A 21,370-nucleotide genomic window follows, 5' to 3' on the forward strand; every position below is an offset into this window, starting at 1 on the left:
GTGTAGATTTATTTTAGAAGGCCTTGGATCCAGTAATTTGTAGTTAGTAATTTTATTTAAAGTGTATATATTTTTTAGTTTTATTAAATGTACATATTCTTTGTATTTAGTCTTGGGTCAGTGATTTTCCCCGATTCTAAAAGAAACTGTTAAAAATCATTATACAAATCGGAATTGAACCCTTGTGTAAATAATAATAAACACTTGGAGTAATAAAAAAAAATCTTTATAGAGAAAATCTCTAATATCTAAACAAGGGAACTCTTCCTTATTCCTCTCCAACATATAATATATCCTCTTCTAATTGACTCTACCATGGTCCTACTTTTCCAGCAAACTTCAAAAAAGACAAATAATAATATGATTTTCAGAACATTTGCATTTCTGACAGGGTCTGAGACAATGATTAGCAATATGTCTGATCTCCATACAGTTAAAAAAAAGATAAACTTTGGGACAGTTGCCACCCAAGTGATTGTATCAACCACAATGCAAGAACTGTCCCTGCATCCTAGAATAGTTTGCCATAACTTGGAGACTGCAGTGCCTCTGATTGTGGAAACTGATCATGTGGTCTTGACTTGGGAAGTAGTAAAACATGTGGAATTCCAAGTTAAGAAGATAATACATGAAACTACAAGGCAGACAATTATGATACACTTAGGAGGCAGCTTGAAGCAGTACCATGGCAGCATGAAAACCTGCAAGGGAAAGATGTTTAGTGCATGGGGGGGGGGAATAGTCAAAGAGCATCTGAAGGAAGCAATATCATTGGATACCAATGATAATGGATAACATTGGCAGGTCAGGAGGGTAAATCAGGTAGGAGTTAGATAAATGAATAGTATGATTAAGCATGAGCTGCAACAAAGAAAATGCTGCTAAGAGTATATAAGGAGAAAGGTGACCAGCATAGTAAGGAAGGCAAAATCGGATTAAGAGAAGTTAGCCAAGCAGATGAAGAAGCAGACAAAACTATTGAGTTAGTGAGTGATCATTTTGCAAGGGTATATCATCCAAGTGAAGATACTATTATGGCAGAGGTGACAGGGGCTGATGTGAGAACAGAGGTTAATGAATTCGAGGTACTTAGGATATTGCAGAATTTGAATGCAAATACAGCTGTGGGATTGGATGGGATATCAGCTTGCATTTTATGAGAATATGCAGGAGAACTGGTGATGTCTTTGACTAAACTTTAAACTCTTGGTTCCCAAGAAAGTGGAAGAAGGAAAATAATTCCTTTGTATAAAGTCAGATCTAAGTCTGTGGTAGCAAATTATAGACCAATCAGTATCTGGTAAAAGTACTGAAAAAGTTGGTCATAAAGAGAATTCAGGAATGGGTGGATAAGAATATGATACACTATGAAGGGCAGCATGGCTTTGTGAAGGGTCAGTCATGCCTCAGTAATCTACTAACTTTTTACTATAGAATGACAACTGAGTTGGATAATGGGAATGGCTACACGATGATACTGATGGATTTTGCAAATGTTTTTGTAAGGATATCACATAGAATTCTGTTATGTAAACTGCAACATATGGAGATGGAAAGGAAGCTGGTGATATGGATAAAAGGCTGGCTGATGCAGATACCAAAAAAAGTAGTATATGGAGAAGCAGAATCCAGGAGAGGGAAAGTGACTAGTGGTGTGCTGCAGGGCTCTGTACTTGGACCACAGCTCTTTAATTTGTACTTAAACGATATAGGAAATAATATAAATGGAGATATTCGGTTGCTCGCTGATGATGCAAAGTTGAGTAGAGTAATAGTTAAGTGATGCAAAGAGCTTGCAGAATGATTGAAATAGGCTGACAGTACATATAGGCAAAACATAATGGATGTCAAATTTAACATGGAAAAGTGTAACATTATGCATTTTGGGATGCAAAGATTACAAGCTGTGTACCACATTGAGGAAAATGTACTCCCAAAAACTAACAAAACTGAGTCAGGGATTTGGGATAGTAGTAGTAGATAGAGAGTTGAAGCTTAAAAGACATATTGTTAAAGTAGCCAGGGTAGCACAGAATCGCTCGGTTAATGAAGTATACCCCCTAACAAGCAGAGATAAATTATCATCCCGCTTTATAAAGCATTGATATGACCACTTCTGAATTACTGTGCTGAGGTCTTGTCACCTTGATATCTTGGGGAGGAACAAATGGTGGAGGGAATCCAGAGGCAAGTGACCAAGATGGTGAGTGGTCAGTGGAATAATCCCTATGAGAATAGACTGAGGATTTGTGGATAAAAAAAATTGGATGATAGGCAAAAAAAAAGGGGGGGGAGGTATAATAAAAACATTTAAGTTATTTAAAAGGTTTTATAGAATTGATGCAGGGGAAATGTTTCAGCACTTGGCTAGAGGGGGAGGGAACATGTCATCCCTGGAAATCAGGTAGAAGTGTGGTTAGCAAGGGTGTGAAGACTTGATTTTTCATTTGGAGACTGGTGAATGAATGGAATAGGTTGCCTGAGTCAGTTGTGAGTGCTTAGATAGAGATAGGTACTGTGTTGATAGTTTGGGCCTATTAATCCTGCAATGAGTCTTAGGATTCCATAGAGGTATCCATGCAATAATAATAATAATAAATTCAAGTTGTACTACTGTTGGCAAAATTTGGTATAGTTGTCTTCATGTCCATTGTGAAGGAGACCTCACCAGAAAACCAGTTGAGATCTTCACTTGAGTTATCATTATATATATTTCTGGTTTTCCTCATTTGGAGAATGTTTATATAAGGATCTCATTAGTGTTCAATATATTCCTTGGAATATATAGAAATATTGGAAATCTCTTAATTTTTACTGTTCTAGCCTGTCTTCGTACCATTATGGAAAACATTAAACCCTGTAAATAGTTTAATCCTACTTACCACATCTTTAACAACTAAAAATTTCTCTCCTCTCCTCTCTGTAGTGTGAAAGATAAAATCCTGCTAGTCCCTCATATCTCTTAAAATTTTACTTATCTTACCTCCTCACATCCTGGAATTTCAATTCCTAGAGTTTGCACCCTTGGGGGAATTGGTACCATTATCTCATGGTAAAAAAAACAACAACTAGAAACTGCATTCAATTATAAGAGAAACCTTTTAGTTGTAAGACTGAAAATTAAATAATCCTGTGAGATAGAGAAATGATTCTACACCACTGGTAAATACTGTAGCTAAGTTACTACTGTGTGGGGGGGGGGGACTCCCTACCACCAGCAAAATAAAATTAAAATATGTAAGAAAACAAAGGAAAAAACCCTTAAGCATTTATCTTACTGCAATTCCAAAATGTCATCAGTGGGAACCAGACCCAGGAAGATACAAAAAGGTTAAATTTATTCAGAAGTCATATTTCTCATATATAAGTAGTAAAAATGTATATTACTTTATCATTAAAATACTTAAGATCAGAGAGAGAGAGAGAGAGAGAGAGATGTAAAAAGCAAACTACCCAGTAGATGAAGAAGAAAAAAAATTTTTTCCTTTCTTTTAAGGTTACATGGTGGTCAGCATTCATGGTTAAGAATTTAGGGAGAGAGAGAGACACAACAAAGGTGTTAAAATAATTACTTTACTTAATATTAGGACAGTAACATTTGACGTTTCGACCTCTGTATTGAGGTCATCATTAGAAAAATGCATACGTATAAGAAACACCCTACATGCTACTGCACTTTACAAAGGTAAAATGAATCTAAGCTGCTTAGTAATCTTCTATCTAGCCTGATCTCTGGTGTAGGGTGACCAGATTTTCGAAACAAAAAAGGGACATTTTGAATTTTTCAGCAATTAAAAAAAGGGACAAAAACGGGACACTTGTGGTACACTCTACATAAAAATGAAATAACATATAATTACAGAACACAGGACTGAAGTGTGAATTATAATTATGGAGTATCAGCATTATCATTATTATTATATTTACATAAAGACATTATTTCTTCCAAAAGTGTTGGTTCTTTCAAGATGCACTCATAAAAGTCAATACACGAAATGTCAAAGTGTGTCTTGATCACAATTATTGCTTTCAGTCTTGGTGTTGAAGCGGTTCTTTTCATCAGACCACAAAGGCCTCATCAGAGGAAAAATTTTCTCTACAGCTGCGTTTGTTCTGGGATTGCCATAACAAACGCAACAACTGGCAGTATGTACTAAAATTGATTGGCACTTTGTTCGCCCACATGTAAATTTCTTTGGAAATAAATTTCTCACTATTGCAGAGGTGCAGTCCAATGACCTCAAAGAAAGGTTATGTTTTGCTGCATGAAACCCAAACAAACCTTCTTGAGCTGCAAGGCATTTACTTTCATCAGTTAATTCCCCTTTGAATTTTTCATGGAAAATGATGTAATATCTTGACTTGAACTGCGAGCAGCAGCTGCCAATTTGTGTTTTTGCTTCGTCAAATGCTGTTTTATATCAGAATGGCCTTCATGTTCAATTGAAAAAACTGAACGACACACAATACATTGCAACCCATTTGTTGTTTCGTCATCCTTCAAGAAGGGATATTCTTCTTTTAAATCCCAAGCAAAATTACACTTTCTTTTCGGCATGATAAAATCTGGATGAAATATCACCACTCACAATAGATACTCGCTTTAACTTTCACAAATACTAACAGACCGGCATAAGAAGCACAAAACAATTGTATGGTAGACAAAGTAACCATGTTACCTCCCGGATGCAGCAGTACTGCCACTGGTTGCAGCATTTTCGTCCTATCGCCATGCCTTCTGGTTCCTTGCTAAGGCCATTGGACACAACTTCTGCTCTCCTACACTTCCACCTCTCTTTCATCCTGATGGTACCACTGTTACTTCACCCAAAGATAAAGCTGACCTCCTGGCATCACTCTTTTCCTTTAACTCCTGCATAGATGACCAAGTGAAATCACCTCCTACCATACTGGAATCCAAGTACAGTATGCCTCCTATTTTTTTGACAAAAAATACATCAGAAAACTTCTAAATAACTTAGATGCCAAAAAGTCTTCTGGTCATCTCTCCAACTCTTCTCAAACATTGTGCTCCAGAGCTAACACCCATCCTGCATCCTCTCTATAATTTATTAAACATATCTAGTACTTATACTAATGCATGGAAACAATTCTATATCCATTCTATTCCAAAGAAAGGATGATAGAAATCTACCATCAACTACTGACCAACTGCCATCACTTCTGTTCTTTCCAAAATAATGGAGAAAGTCATCAATAGCTAACTCCTCCGCTACCTAGAGATCCACCAATTAATCAGTGACCACCAGTACGGATTCTGAAATTCAAGAATCACAGCTAACCTCTTAACTTACATTACCCACTACTGGACACATACCATGGAAAGGTTTGGAGAAACTTGTGCTCTTGCCCTTGACAAATATATGGCATTGAGACCTACTAAACAAATTGCTATCCTTTGGTCTCCCTGTCACCCTTTGTAATTGGGTGGCCAGCTTTCTCCCTGGTTTTTCTCTATGAGTCATGGTAGATGGCTCCTTCTCTTCAAGCTCCATCAATGCTGGATGTCTCAAGGCTCTCTCTCTCCTATGACCTACTCTTTTTCTCTTGTGCATAAATGACCTATTCATAATAACCAGTAATACTATCCACAGCTTTGCAGATGACAGCACTCTCCACACATCCTACTCATTTGACAAACCATGTGGTACTCTGACAACCCAGGCTATAAAAATTGTCAACCACTAATGCTTTAAACATTAATTTACATACTATCCTTTAATGGGGCAAGGACAACCTTGTCATGTTCAATGCCACCAAAACACAGTCTTGCCTTTTCTCACATAGAAGGACGGTGGGCAGTAGATGGCATTGATGTAGATGATGATGGTAGTTGCGGTTCGTTGTAATTGGTGGAATGAGTGGTGAAGACACAGGTGTAGAGTAGGTGCCTTCCCTCGATGAGTCTTTGGACTCCCTGGAGATGTCAGGTAATAATAATAACAAAAAAAGAGATTCCAGCTCACCTATCCTTACCCTCAGTAGCACACAAATCACCAGAAAAGATCAGATCTCTTTGTTTGGACTAATGTTTGCCTCCAGTCTTTCCTGGAATAAACACATCACATCGGTAGCCTCCTCAGCATCCAAGAAACTTGGCATTCTTTTTTGTTCAAGAACCTATTTCAAGAACCCAACCAACTCTTAACTATATATAAATCTCAAATCTGCCTGTGTTTGGGGTAATGTGCCTAAAACTCACCTTAAAATCTTTGACACCATTCAGAGGCGAACGACTGGTTCATAGATGATCCCTCTCTTACAGATTCACTTCAACCTCTAGCTCACAGGTGCAATGTTTCAACACTACGTCTATTCTACAGGTACTTCCATGGAAGTACCTTTCTTTTCTACAGGTACTTCCATGGTCACTGCTGGTACAGTGAATTGGCAACAGCTTTCTCCACTTTCTGTTGCACCTGCTAATGCAAGAGAAGCAGCTTCCTGGTATCCCTTCACTGTGTAACTGCAAATACACCATACCTGCTTCTATTCTTTTATTCTGTCCTCTGGGACAACCTCCTCATGAAATATTTCCAAACTACAACCTGCAACACTAAAAAAAAAACTTCAATCTCAGACCTTATCTGTATGAGATCAATATAAAAAATAAAGTTTGCACATGAAATATCTTCATGCCTAAGCTACTTGTATATAGAGGATGATGACTTGACTTCAAGTCAACTGTCTTAGTATCTGGGCAGTGACCCTCTTAATGCACAGTGAATGTCTGAAAGAAAGTGTGCTTTGCATTATGGGATACTAAGACAATGTGAAATTAAAAGCCTCTATATAAAAATAGCCTAGGTACGAAGATACTTTGCACAAACTTTGTTTGCTTACACTCAGATCAAGGATTAAGCAAGAAAATAATTTCTTCGCAAGTTTAATTTACTTCGTAACCAAGTCAAACAGCTTTCTACAACTATCTCTGAGCCAGAGCATTTTAATAATAAGGTGATAGACTTAATATATATGACTATATATATATGACTTAATATATATGAGAAATATATATGACTTCTGCATGTTGCTGACTGACAATGAGTGGATCTGTTGATGAATTTCAGTTTTCTGTCTTGGAATAACTTGAGTCAGGAGCGATGTGTTTAATAGTGTTATTTTCAGATCACTCAGGGAGATAAAAATTAATCATGCAGATTGCTTCCACACTTTTACACGACCTCAATAAAGGTCAAAACTGGTCCGGTTAGCAATCATCTCTTAACGTATAGCATTATGTATGTTTGAAAAGTAGCATACTTTGCATTATAGGTTACTGAGGCAACTGATATGAAGTCATCAGCCACTATTTATAGATAGCCAAGTCATGAAGATGCTTCACATGCACAACTTTCTTTCTTTGCATAACTCTGAATAAAGGATTACACAAGAACATAATTTCTTCTCAAGTATAATTTACTTCTGCTTGGAGCAATTACTCTAAAAGATTGCTAAATGAAACGAGCAGTGACAGCATGGTGGTAGAAAATATTCAAGGGGCCTGCAGTCAGGAGTACATATCAATACTTGAGATAGAAAAGCCATCAAAAACCTGAAATGTGAAAGACAGCTGGAGTAGATGATATCATTATTATTCGGGACTTCCATGGAACCACAGACTCAGCATGGGAAGCTCATTTTAGACAACACGAAACCTATCACATCACTCCTTAAACTCATTCACATTCGTGTTCTCACTACCCTATCAGGCAAGGCATTCCATCGTCCAACCACCCTATGTGCAACAAAAAGTGACTCCTCACTCTCTTGCTCACCACTTTCATTCATAACTTCTAAGGATGGCCCTTGTTCTCACTCTTTCCCTTTGTTCAACCATATGAAAGAACTCCCCAGTATCAACACTGTTGTTTCAGCAATATTTGTTCCACAAGGTTTCACAAATTAACACGGTAACACAAAGAAAAGAGTGATATTATAATATATTTAATAGCCATATATTTCAACCTGAAAATTACAAATCATCATCGGGAGTGGAATACAAAGTAGAACACGAATAATCTACTGTTCGAGTTCTACTTTGTATTCAGCTGCCTGATGTCATTGATGATGGTCTGCAATTTTTCAGGTTGAAATATATGGCTATTAAATATATTATTCACTCTTTTCCTTGTGTTATCATGTTAATTTGTGAGGTATCAATCCTGTAACTAACTCTTAACATTTTAAATGTCTCAATCACATCGCTTCTCCTGCTTCTATCTGCCAAACTCTGCAGTCTATCCTCATAGCTAACATTATACAGTTTGGATATCATTTTTATTATCTGCCTCTGTGCCCTCTACAAGGTTAATTTATACCCTTCAATTACTGGTGACTAAATCTGAGCACAATAATCCAGGTGTGGTCTGATCATGGCTTTATACAATGGAATCACCACTTGTATCTCTGCTGGTCATTGTCCTCCTCAGTACCTTCGAAACCTTTGCAATATGGACCCTAAAATTCATAAAAACTATGGAAACAATTTAGGAAAAGATTCCCTAAACTTCAAGTTTCTATCAATCATCATCTTCCCCACCACCACCACCACAGATCCCTTACCTCCTCTAGCACAGTTCCTCCAACAGAGTATGTAGCCTCCCATTGATGAATTCCAAACTTCAAGACCTTACATTTAGCTGCCTTCATTAAGCTGCCTCCATTCATTTGCCCATCTCTCCAGCTTATTCAAATTCTCCTGAAGGGCTATCACATTGGCACTGTTATTACTAATGACCCTTTCCCAGCATCACATCATCTTCAAACAAATGAATAACCCCGCTTCAATTCAAGGATAATGCCACTGATGTCATTGTTATAAAGATTAACAATACAGGTTCCAGTACTAAGCCCTATAGAACCCCCCCCCCATTATAACTTTCCGCATCAATACATTCTCCCATACACACTTCTTTGAAATCTATCACACAGCCAATTCAATTCAATAACCTGATATCTAAAGCCATGTGCTGTAAATTAAATATTAGCTTACCATGTGGAACCCTATCAAATGCCTTTGTAAAATAAATAAATAAATAAAATAAAAAAATAGCAGTATATGCCTTTCTCTCATCAATTGATTATGAAAGGAAATCAGATTAAAACAAGCGTATCCCTTCAAATCCTTGCTACTCCTCAATAACATTATCCTTGTCTGCCCAATGCTGAATATGATATCTCACCAATTTCCCTAAAATCTTTATAACTACAGAAGAAATACAAACTTTTTTGCCTGAGTGGCAGGAAAAAAAAAAACCAGAGGTAGATTAAGATCTAGGTGGAAATGATACAGTAAAAAGTGCCTTATAAAACAAACATAAGATCTGATAATATTGGAGTCTTGATAGAGAATGGATTTGGAAAAAGACTGTCAAACAGGAAGTTGGTAAAGATGTAACCCTTTCATGTAGTACTATCATAATATCTGTACACCTCTTATCACTGCTACCTCACATTTAGGTAAGCATTGTATTAATATCAGCAAATTTTATTTGTTGATTTAATTGATAACTTCAGTAGAAATTCCCGCAACACTTATTGTAGTGAAATATTTCTCATGGAGTAGTTCTTTCACCTTAGAGAAGAGATTGAAGTCTGGAGGCTCATGTCAGAACTGTGGGGGTGAGGAACACTTCCATTCATACATTTTGCAAGTAATGCATTGGCCTTGCATTGTCATGCAAATCATGCAAAATGCAAGAGATTCAGCCTAAGTCAGATACTTCCTCCATTTTAAAGATATATATTACCTAACAACACAAGAAAAACAGAAAAGAGCACACTACACTTTTCCTCAGAGAAATGTGCAGAAATTTTGAAATGTTTCCTGTATGAATTTCAAATATTAATTCTACATGAAATGTTCAAAATCTATAACAAAACAGTACCATGTGTCAGTAAGTGATTAGGGAGAAAGAAAGAATTTGGTGATGCCATTTGATGTTTTTGGAACAAAAAATTACGGGAAAGCAGAGAAATAATGATAACCAGTTCGATGGAGCAGCACCCATGAAAATATGAGGGATGTCCAGAAAGTAAGTTCCGATGGGCTGCAAGAGAGAAACAAAAATATACTTACAAAAAAACTTTATTGGAAATTAAAGTAGACATCTTTCACTACTTTTCTACATAATTTCCATCATTGTTCAGGCACTTATCATAATGGGGCACTAAGAGTTGTATACCTTCGTCGTCGTTGCCTGTGATGCAAAACACGTGTTGACTGCTTCTTTGACCTTGTCGTTGTCTTGAAACTGCCAGCCACCAAGGAAAGATTTTCAGATGTTTGAACAGGTGAAAGTCACTTAGCGTGAAGTCAGGACTATATGGGGGAATGATGGAATTGTTCCCAGCAGAAGGTGGCGAGAAGTTGCTGTGTTATGCCGGCCGTGTGTGGAAATTGCAGCAAGAGTGGCGCCATAGTGAATTCCCTATTCTGTCGAATCTTCTCTTCAACTGAATGCACCAAATTGTCAGTCGCTAAAGATGGTCGCCTGTTCCGATTAGATTTTACATGCGGTGGGCAATTCGATTTTCTTAGACATTATAAACACACACCAAGAAGCGTACGCATTGAGAGAATGTCTAAAAATGGCACCAACGCCTTGTTACCGAATCAACAAACTCAGCATGCATGCGCACCATTGTGATCACAGTGCTGCAGTGAAAATATTTAAAAACAGAACTTACTTTCTGGACATCCCTCGTACCTATAGAAAAGACAGAAATATAATACCTAGGAGAAATGATTAGGGAGACTTGGTGAGAGAGAGATTGTCAGTCGCTAAAGATGGTCACCTGTTCCGTTCATCATTGTGCACGCCTGTCCTGACTTCATTCAAGTCTTACCCATCTTCGTACCATTGAATAACTCATTGCATGTTCTCCATAAACCTCAATAATTTGCAGATGAATTTCAGCTGCTTTAACGTTCCTCGCATTCAAGAAATAGATAAGTGACCTAATTTCACATGCGGCGAGCGATTAGATTTTACATGCGGTGGGCAATTCGATTTTCTTAGACATTATAAACACACACCAAGAAGCGTACGCACTGAGAGAATGTCTAAAAATGGCACCAACACCTTGCTACCGAATCAACAAACTCAGCATTCATGCGCACCATTGTGATCACAGTGCTGCAGTGAAAATATTTAAAAACAGAACTTACTTTCTGGACATCCCTCGTACCTATAGAAAAGACAGAAATATAATACCTAGGAGAAATGATTAGGGCGACTTGGTGAGAGAGAGATTGTATATTAAGTAGATAGTCCTCATTTAGATAGGATCAAGAATTTTTAAGAAAGTTTTGTTTGACATATCACAAAATACAAGATAAATATTACAAGCTTAAGCAAATTTGGGATCTATGCAAGTGAAAGTAGTGCCTTGGATGGAGGATGGTACAAAGCTTTTTGGAGAGTGAGCAGGCTATGGATATAATGTGTTTGTGCCAGGAAAGGTTAGAGATGCAAGATAGCCCAAGAAGAGAAATGGTGAGAAAATATGAATAGAGAGCTCTCTATGACATGTAGTGATAACAAAAGAGGAAACTGGAAGTTCAGTTGCAAAGGATAGACCATAAAATGTTCAGAGTAAAGAAACCTCTACATAAGACCTGAAATGCCATGGAGCTGTTGACAGCAACTACATACATTTCCAAACCTTTCCACGGCTTGTCAAAAGTGGCTGATCTCCTAGCCAATTAAGATTGGCCAGGAGATCAGCCAATGGAGCAAGAGTGAGATCGATTCCATACTAATAATCACTAATTAATCGGCAAGTCTCCAGGAATTGAAGATGTTGGCTGATGATAGCCATCTCCATTCTTCAAACTTCTGGTATAATGACCACATGACAAGAACTTACATTAAAAAAACTTCATCAAACATAAAAATTCTTGTCTAGTTTCATGTGTGTACAGATACAATTTGTCAGGAACATGGTAATCAGAGTAAATAGCTAAATCTTTAAAATGTATCACAATAAGAAGCAAGCATCCCAGAGGATTTTGCTGGAAGTCCTGTTTGATCAACATAACAAATACCACACAAACAGAAAATCTTGACACCTATATTCTGGAGGCTGTAAGAATCTGGAGATCTTGTATATTGGAGTGAAAGCCACTTTTATGCATGACTTTGGAGAATCCAAGATATTTTTTTCCTTAATAGATATGCTCAAGAAGATAATGTATGCTTTGTCCCTTAGTGTTGATTATTTCTAACTTCTCCAAGCGATAGTGGTGGTGGTGAGAAGAAGTATGGAGGAATCTGTCAGTGGTAGTGGGTTTTCTATATGCTGAATACGTCTTTTTCTTCATAGACTTCTATGAGAATACTAAGGGAAAGGTCATGCCCTGCCACTTTCAAGTTCAAGAGCAAACTTAATACATGCAGACTGTTAAGATAATTCTTAATTTTTTCCAATTCTCTATTTGAACCTGGCCAGGTAATGAAAATATTATCAACATTTTATAGCCAAATTTTAGGTTTTTGATGGCATCCTTCTAAAGCTTTCTTTTTACAGAATTCTAGGAATGAGTTAGAACTGAAGATAGTGAAAAGGAGCCCACAGTAAGACCTTATTTTGTTCTCTGTACCTATTCTTGAAATGAATGAAATTAATTTCTATGTATTGTCTGAATGAGACAATAGTTATGGTGAAAAAAAAAAAAGATATCAAAGCAACTCCAAAGTTTCTTCTCTAGGTACATCTGTGAAGACATTAATAACATCTTATCAAGCTAGAAGGTATGATGGTTCTATTACTATTTCCTTCGTTCGCTCAATAAGTCCATGAAATGTAAGTTGTTCTCGACAAATGAATCTGTTTTTCCTATGTATGGTCAAACAGGACATTCCAGAAAAATCAGCATATCAGAACATTTTAAAGATGTCCAAAAAGAGAAGAAACATAAATTTTAGCTTTTAATACAACCAATGAGGGCCATCCAGTATTTGGGGGGGGGGGAAAAATTACATATATCAAACATATCTGCTTTGTCAGAAAATTTAAAGAAGCTTCCAAAATGGTATGCAATCCCACTCAATATAATAAGAATCATAAGATAATCCTGTACCAAGTTTGATCTTGATTCATCAAAAATCTCTTATTATTATTATTTTTTTTGCTTGTTACATCTTGCCTGACATGGTTTAGATGTATAATGAAAATGAATTCAGAAAGAATATCAAGAACAATGCATGAAATGAAATTGTGGTCTTACTTTTTTTCTTTTTTTAAAAAAAAAAGAAGCTTAAGATAAAACAATTTTATGAAAGAAATAGAAGACAATGGGGGGGGGGAGAACTTACCCAAAAGAAAGAAAGAAATGAGAATGGGAAATTAAGAAAATATAAAGAGATGCAAATACTGAGAAACCAAAATAAACTTAGGAAATTCTATTAAGAAGGCTAATGTAACGATATAAACACAATGAACTATATACAAGGGAGATGATGGAAGTGTAGCACACAGAAAAGGATATTAAGCAGACAGGCAGAATACTTCCACATTTTCAAAGTGGGGAGGGGGAAATAGATCCCATATGGCAGGATCTGTTTTTACTGCACCATAGCAAATGAAATTAAATCACCTACAAAAGATTAATTATCTGAAGCAGATTCTCAAAATGAATAAAAACAAGTTACTAGGTTATGATGGGCTGCAAGCAGAACTTCTTAAGTAGATTAAGAAAGCTGCTTAAAAATCTACATGAATTAATGCTCGTGGTTTGGGTAGAAGAGGAAATGTCCCAGGATACAGCAACATAATCTATCCTCTGAATAAATAAAATTTGGGTGATCGATAAATATGTGTTCCAGTTACCAAGGAATTACTTTGCCAATTGCAGCTAAGAGATTCATCTAGAATATTAAGAATGTTTTGGGCTAAAAATGGAAACAGTATGACATAGAATCTGTCATATCATATGCCCATGTCAATGCAGCTTTAAGAAATAAGTCAAATTTTCACTATATACAGAGTGATCAAAATTAAAGTAACTATTTAAGGCCTTGTGGAGCACCATCCAGAGATCCAAATGCTGCAAAACTTTGTAGCAGTGGCGCACTCAGGATTTAATCTTGGAGGGGGGGGACGATTACTCGAGATTTATCTTTGGGAGGGGGGGACGAGCACTCATGATTTAATCTTGGAGGGGACCGAGTACTCAAGATTTAATCTTGGGGGGGGGGGGGACCACTCATGATTTAATCTTAGAGGGGGGCAAGTTGAGTAGACGATTTGAGAATACACACTATGCATTGCATACGACCTATGACTGAGCATCTGCAGTGATCGCCAATACATGATACCAGTGATCTATGGCCCGGCTCGGGCAAACAAAGTATCGCCCAAGCACTACTTCGTTCGCCTTGTGTTCACAACAGCCGTGATTCCCAAGAGCCAGAGGGTATTCCCACCTTATGTGACTGCTAATTCATAAGTAGCATAGAAATAGAAGACACGACACAACATAAATAAAATAAAAAAAACGAATTTTAATTAGGAAAAGATTTTTGGAAAATTTTCTAGTCTTTTCTTTTTCACTTTTTCTTTTGGGGGGGAACCAGGGCCCCTTGGCCCCCTCCCTGGGTGCAGCAATGCTTTGCAGGAATACATTGTGTCATGAGGAAGCAATATCTAAGGGAAACAAAAAAAAAAGTAGTTCCAGAATTCACCACCAGATTACACATATTTGAAAACACCAAATATGTGGAATCTGCATATCACGCAAAAAAGAATGGATACACGATTTTTCTCTTCATTGTGGTTGTCAATACTATCCACAGTGATGGCATTAACCTTGCCCCAAAGTGCTTTGCTCATAAAGCTGTACTACCTAAACAACAGCAATGCTGTTGTTGCACTCCATGAATTTCATTGCATGAATAAATATCAATGAGGTCCACTATCCATGTCCTCTGCAATGAATGATTAGTCATTTTGAAGTAACAGAATCGATTGGAGTTAGACGTCAGAGGTGGCAAACCAATCAGTTCACAACAAGTGAATGAAGTTGCTACAACCGTTGTGGAGCAGGCCATGAATAACAGCATTGGTTCCTGCATGTGCAGTATCAAGACAAATGGATGTGTATTACAAATGTATCTGGAAAATTCTATGGAAGAGTCTGCATTTCTACTCATTCAAGATAACCCTGACACGGGAATTGCAGCTGCAGGACTGAAATTTGAATGACACTTTAAAAATTTTTATAATATTGCAATAATAAACAATTCTGTTGTGCTACAGCAGTGCTGTGCATGGATTCAATCATTTTCATGCAGGATGGGGCTCCCTCAACACATCGGTCGATCCGTTACAGGAGGTTTTCTGAGAACATTTCAGGGAAGCCAGAATGATCAGCCATGCATTTCCCACTGCATGGTTGCCTCGTTCACCTGATCTGATCCCCTGTGGATTCTGACTGTGGGGATTAAAGACAGGGTGCAATCATCCTGATAACTTGCCAGTGCTGAAAGACAACATAATGCAGCACATGTGCAACATTAGTCTGACCAGCTGTGTTCTACTGTTGAATGCACTGTGCTAAGGATGCAGTGTATGGCATACTGGAAAGGGCAGCACACTGAACAGTACAGCCTGTGAATGCATAATAGAAGAAGTGAATAAAAATGTGTTATTTATGCTCATGTTCTTTTTCTCCTTCTTATGCACACAGAAAAATTATTATATCTCTATTCGGTAAATCATACAGCGCTCCCTGGTGAATTTTGGAACTACTTTTTTCTCAGATTGCTTCTGCATGACATACAATGTATTCCTGCAAAATTTTGCAGCATTTGGATCATTGGATGGTGCTCCACAAGGCCTGAACAGGATACTTTTCATCTTGATAAAACAAAAGTTTAATATAATCACTCACAACATATGCTTAGATTTTAAGCCTGCCTATGACAGAGTTAATTAAGAATGCACTTTATCTAACCATGATAGAATTAAAATTTCCAATAACAATAAGATGACCATGGCAGATGTTCAGCCATAATCTTAAAGACCCAGTCTGATCTTTCAGAACCATTTTAATCTTATAATGGATTACGGCTGGGGATTTTTGGCCATTAACAGAGCAGTAATATCCCTGATAAAGTATTTCCGTTTCACCCATGTGGAGTGAATGGGTATTATCCGTTTCTACCAATGGAGCTCTGAAACAAGAATTCCCAGTCAAAGATACCTTCCTATTTGGAGGAAATGCTAACTAGACCTACCAGATCTAGTAGATGATCTTCATCTGCCCAATGGAACATCAATAGGTGATGTAGTTTGGCTCTCAGAGTAGGGGGTTCCATCCTATATCCCACCCCCATTTCATTCTTCAAGCATGCAGCATAAGTGACAATACCTTTATACAGCATGACTAACATGTTATATGGAGATTCGGGGCCTCCGCAGTATGGAGACTCTGGATCTTTGCCTTTAAGAGTAAAATAATTCTTTAAACTGGTGCATATTTCCACTGCCATCTAACTGCCAAATTATGCCTGGATGGAGGTTGTGTAGTATGGACACTGTAAAGACAATGTTATGGCATGGAGATTGGATGCTCTCTATTGAGCAACATACCTATAAGTCCCCCCCCTCCCAACTGCATGTTACTCCTCCTCCTCTTTTTCTCTTCACCTTGGGAATACATAACATGACAGTAAACTAAAACAGGCACAATGTCACTGCAGCTAAAATAAAAAATAAAAAGAAATCTCCCTCAAAAAAAAAATTTTTTTAATCTAAAAAAACACTTACAGGAAAATTCTTACACATTCACTTCACAGACATTTGGGACATGAACACAGACTTAAATAATATGCATCATCACCTAAACAGCCACCTTAAATGTCCAAGCTAACTATTTCTTGTACCACATGGGTGGTACATATGCTTTAGTGAAGTCTGACATTCCCTGCCAGAGGAGAAGGACAAATATTGAATCTTCTATTTTTGACTTTCTGCAGATTAAGCTTTACTTGATGCAAAATTTATCATCCATTCTGTGGTCTTTACCATTCCCCAATTCTGAAAGTCACTCTAACCTCTTTCCTTGAAACCTGATTTCCATCATCTTCCCCTTGATTATTTCAATGTCCACAACCCCAACTGGCTGCCTTTTTCCATTTCCACCAACCAAGCTGGAAGAGAGGAAGAAGCATTTACTGTAAGTAATGACTCAAAGCAAACTGGTACAAACCAGAACACAATCCCCTACATTCAACCAACACATCAGATATTTTCTTAACCAGTTCCCTTTCTCTGTATTCTTTTGCAGTGACTTCTCCTCTTAGCAATTTGGATCATAATCTCATTCATTTCATTATTGTGGAATATTTTTCCCTTCAGCTATCCACAACTTCATGTTCTTTTCACTAAAACACCACCAAGCTGTCACACCACCAAGCCATCACAACAAATATCTGAATCTCAGATCCAGATATCTGTTGTGATGACTGTATGACAAAAATTTTCCACATTGAAATAAGGGTCTTCGTTCCTCAGTCTGTTCAGAATTCCTGCCCAACATCCAAACCAAGGTTTTCCTAGAAATGTGAGAAGGCAGTCAAGTGGGAGGGCAACGAATCATAAGTGGCTTGACATAAAAACTCGAGCTTCATTCACAGCCTACAATGAAGTCCACAAAAAATGCAAATCAATCATTGACTAAGCAAGTAACATTCTGAAAGAGCTACATGTAGAACTTGTCTTGCAGAAATGGCAGTTGGACATTCTTGTCCCTTGCAAAGGTCGCTGAATACAATTTCTGCCCATATGTTTTCTCTCTCTCTCTGCCACCTCAGCATATGAGGATTTTAGGATAGGTGTTGCAATGGCTAGCTTCTTTGTTGCATTCTGATATGAAATATTTCATTCGGTTTTATATTTTGTATTTATTTTTCATCCTTGCACCTTTGGCATGCACAGGAATAGGCTAGATGGTCTCCCCCACAACTAACAAATTCAGATTTCTTTGCATAACAAGAGTTATTATTATGCTCTTTACTACTACTACACTGGGCAAAGAAGGTAGAACTATTCCCATACTACTGACATTTAAAGCATCTTAGTGGATTAGGGATTAGCAAAGTATACAGCCTAACAGATCAGTTCAGATATCTTGTTTTAACCAATGTTAGAGATCTGAGGCAATCAAAAGTAAAAATGATATTCCTGGTTGGAATCAGGAATATCATTCTTAACCATTCCTATATACAAGATGCACCTAATACCAGTCATTCCTTGATCTTTAAGTTCTGAACCCATCTCCTCAACTGGAAATCAAGAAAATCCCATTCAAATATCACATTTCCAGTATAGCTGAGTGTTTTATGTGGTGTTACCATAATTGGTACTCCACTAGTCATGTTGATCGCAGTAGTTTTCTGAGTGCTGCTGATATAATGTTTTGGAAATCTTGTCAGTCCTTATAAACCCTTTTTTTTTAATAAAAGAATTAATGATGAGAAACAGTGGTGTATATGTGTGTGAGTATGTATGCATGCATGTGTAAGATGTCTTTTGGTTTCTTATTCTATTATCAGATGATGTATCTGCAGTATCTGCATGGATAGGTCTTGTGAGAGCCCTGGAAAATCTGAGTATGAAAGATTTATGCTCAAAGGAATTTTTTGGTTTGGCACCAGAGATCTCTGCCCATTATGGCGTCACCAACTATCCAGCAAGTAATAAATGAGCTCTGAAGTGGAACAGCAGAGCTACCTCTGGATACTATACCACTGATATAGCAAACCTCCAGCTGTCCCAGAACCATGGGAGAAACATTGCAACACTGTTCACCATTGCAGAGAAGTCCACTAGCCAAAGAATCCTGGCCAGAGCATCCAGGACCACCTATCTTGCCAAAAGTATCCCCCTTTGCAAATGCCCACAAGTCTCACGAAATATGGTGGCAGAGCATTGGATCCCAGTGATGCTGGGTTGGAAGATGGAATAATAATAGTAAAAAAAAAAAAAAAAAATCAGGAGAAGTATAGTATTAGAACAAAAACACTATCCATGTTTTTTGTTCTAAATAACACAAGAAGAAAAGTATAGAAAAAATAAGAAACTCATCAGGAGGTCTCCCAACTACCAGAAACTGATGGAGGAAAGTTATAGTGACAATTGAATAAATTTATGTGGAATGAGAGACTGTCCTGAATAGTAAGCTGTATATCGGACAGCACTCAAATCAATTTTGACTTATGGATCTGAGAGACGGCTTAAAAATAAAACAGCAGAGTGAAGACCAAGAGACCACAGACATGAAATTTCTGAGAAAAAACAAGGGAATCAACATATAAGCATCATTAGTAGGATCATATTTAATATGAATATATTAAAAGGGAATTTATATTATTAGCATATAAAGATGTCAAAAAAAAGGTGGCATGTATATAGAATATACATGCCTATAGAATAACATGGATAAGAAGTGCAAGTTGGTCTCACTATTTCATCCGCCTCGGCCAGTAGAGAGGTTAAACAGAATAGGAGAGCAAATAGTAGTAAAACTGGTGTTTGATAAAACGGAGAATAGAAGTGAAAAGACTCAGAGAATAACTGATATCTAGGTGAATTAACAATTTTCTTCCATTAACATGGAAGAAAATTGTTAATAGGAAGGTAGTAACATATAATCATGCTGTATTAACATAGTATTTTATAGGCTCCAAGAGAGTACAAATCAGGAATTTGGTGATAATGAAAAGGTGCCTTAATGCAAAAATATACTGACAAGTAAAGATAAGGAGATGGTGATGTCTCTATATAAGGCACTGATCAGGCCACATCTAAGTATCTGTGCACCTGCTACCTGGTATCTAGGTGATAATGAATTACTCAAAATTATTCAAGGTGGACTATCTATCACACGATCTTGGGATGCTGAGTATGAGGAGAGGAGGGTGGGGAATGTTTTCTAATGAGTTTGGCAGATAAGAAGAGAAAGGGATATCATTATGACTGGCATGGTTAGCTGAAAACAATAAACATGCTCACACTCCAACAAGGGTATGAATCCAAGTCTTGGATGTTTGTGAATTTCATTAGCTGGTAAACGAATTTCATTATCTAGTGTGATTTTTGGTCTTTCCAATTTATCTAAACATTAGCCCCTTCATTGTACAAATAATAATGTACTAGAGGTTTGCAGCCTTTTGTTAGTGGGATTAAACAAAAAATCAAAAAATTGAAATAATATATATATATATATTATATAGGTTGGTGAAAATCAACTATCAGATATCAGGAGAAATATTTCACAAAGTAATTTGTTGAACAGGAAGTCATCTCTGTAAACTGCATAAGGTTCATGGAAGTAAGAAGAACATTTCTTCCCCCCACCCCATAGATTGCAGTGAGTGAATTTACACTGGGGGAGGGAGTGGACAAATGCTGAGTATGTTCAAATTAAGTTATGATATATATTGTTGTCAGCAGATAGACAGTATGGTATCTAGCAATTCCAAGGCTCTGGGAATCTTGGGATTCCTGGAGGAATGGAAATAATACTAATATTTCAAAATGTATGACTTAAGATTCTTGTGACTATTCTATATGCTTTTATGATAAGGAGATGATTAGTTGGCACCATCCCACTTATTAGTGGGATGGTGTTCTCATGCTGTGCCATGAAATTCAACTCCCTCCTATTTCTCAGTCCTCAGATTCTCCTTATCGATATTAACCTTCACCTACTTGCATGAAAAAAAATCACATAATTAGCTGTTAGGGTCATCATTTACAGAAGCATATAGCATAGCCACAAGAATCTTAAGTCATAAGAGGCCAGAGTGGCTTGGGAAAGTTTCATGTTCGAGTCTCTAGAGCAGGGATTCCAAATTATGCACAAAATAAATAAATAAAAAAATAAGGAAAAAAACATTACTCCACTTAAAGTACAAATGTGGTATGGATTTATAACCTTTCTTGGGTAGGACATTTTGCTGCCTTTTATTTATTTATTTTTTTTGTATCACTTTTTGTAAGTGTTAATAATGTTAGTACTACATGAAAGTACTAACATTATTAACACTCTCATACTATCTCTATCGCACTATCCTGTACACCCCTTGATTGATTCCATTTGTTCTGAATGAACACTAGCTGGGAGTCACCATAATCCTATACAGGTAATTTAATTTTTGTTATTAAGTATTTGAAAATGGAAATAGCATTTTCAAATATATGAAAACATTAAGTACTTGAAAATTAAAATAGCAAACTTTTAACCCCCCAGCTGAATAAACTTTTCATTCAAAATGTATTCTGTCAGGGGTGGATTAAGTCAGCTGGGGACCCCCTGGCAGTAGAATTTATGAGGCCC

The 21,370-nt window shown here is 37.1% G+C and overlaps 1 protein-coding gene across 2 annotated transcripts in view; it reads right to left on the minus strand.

Annotated features, from left to right (window-relative positions):
* LOC150098929 (glutamyl aminopeptidase-like) overlaps nt 1-21,370 on the minus strand; it is a 354,155-nt gene that overhangs the window by 311,479 nt on the left and 21,306 nt on the right. The gene's annotated exons all lie outside the window — the stretch shown is intronic.

Source organism: Typopeltis vanoorti, chromosome 15 (assembly GCF_054136105.1).
Source record: "Typopeltis vanoorti isolate ZY-2024b chromosome 15, IOZ_Tvanoo_1.0, whole genome shotgun sequence".
Lineage (NCBI taxonomy): Eukaryota > Metazoa > Arthropoda > Arachnida > Uropygi > Thelyphonidae > Typopeltis > Typopeltis vanoorti.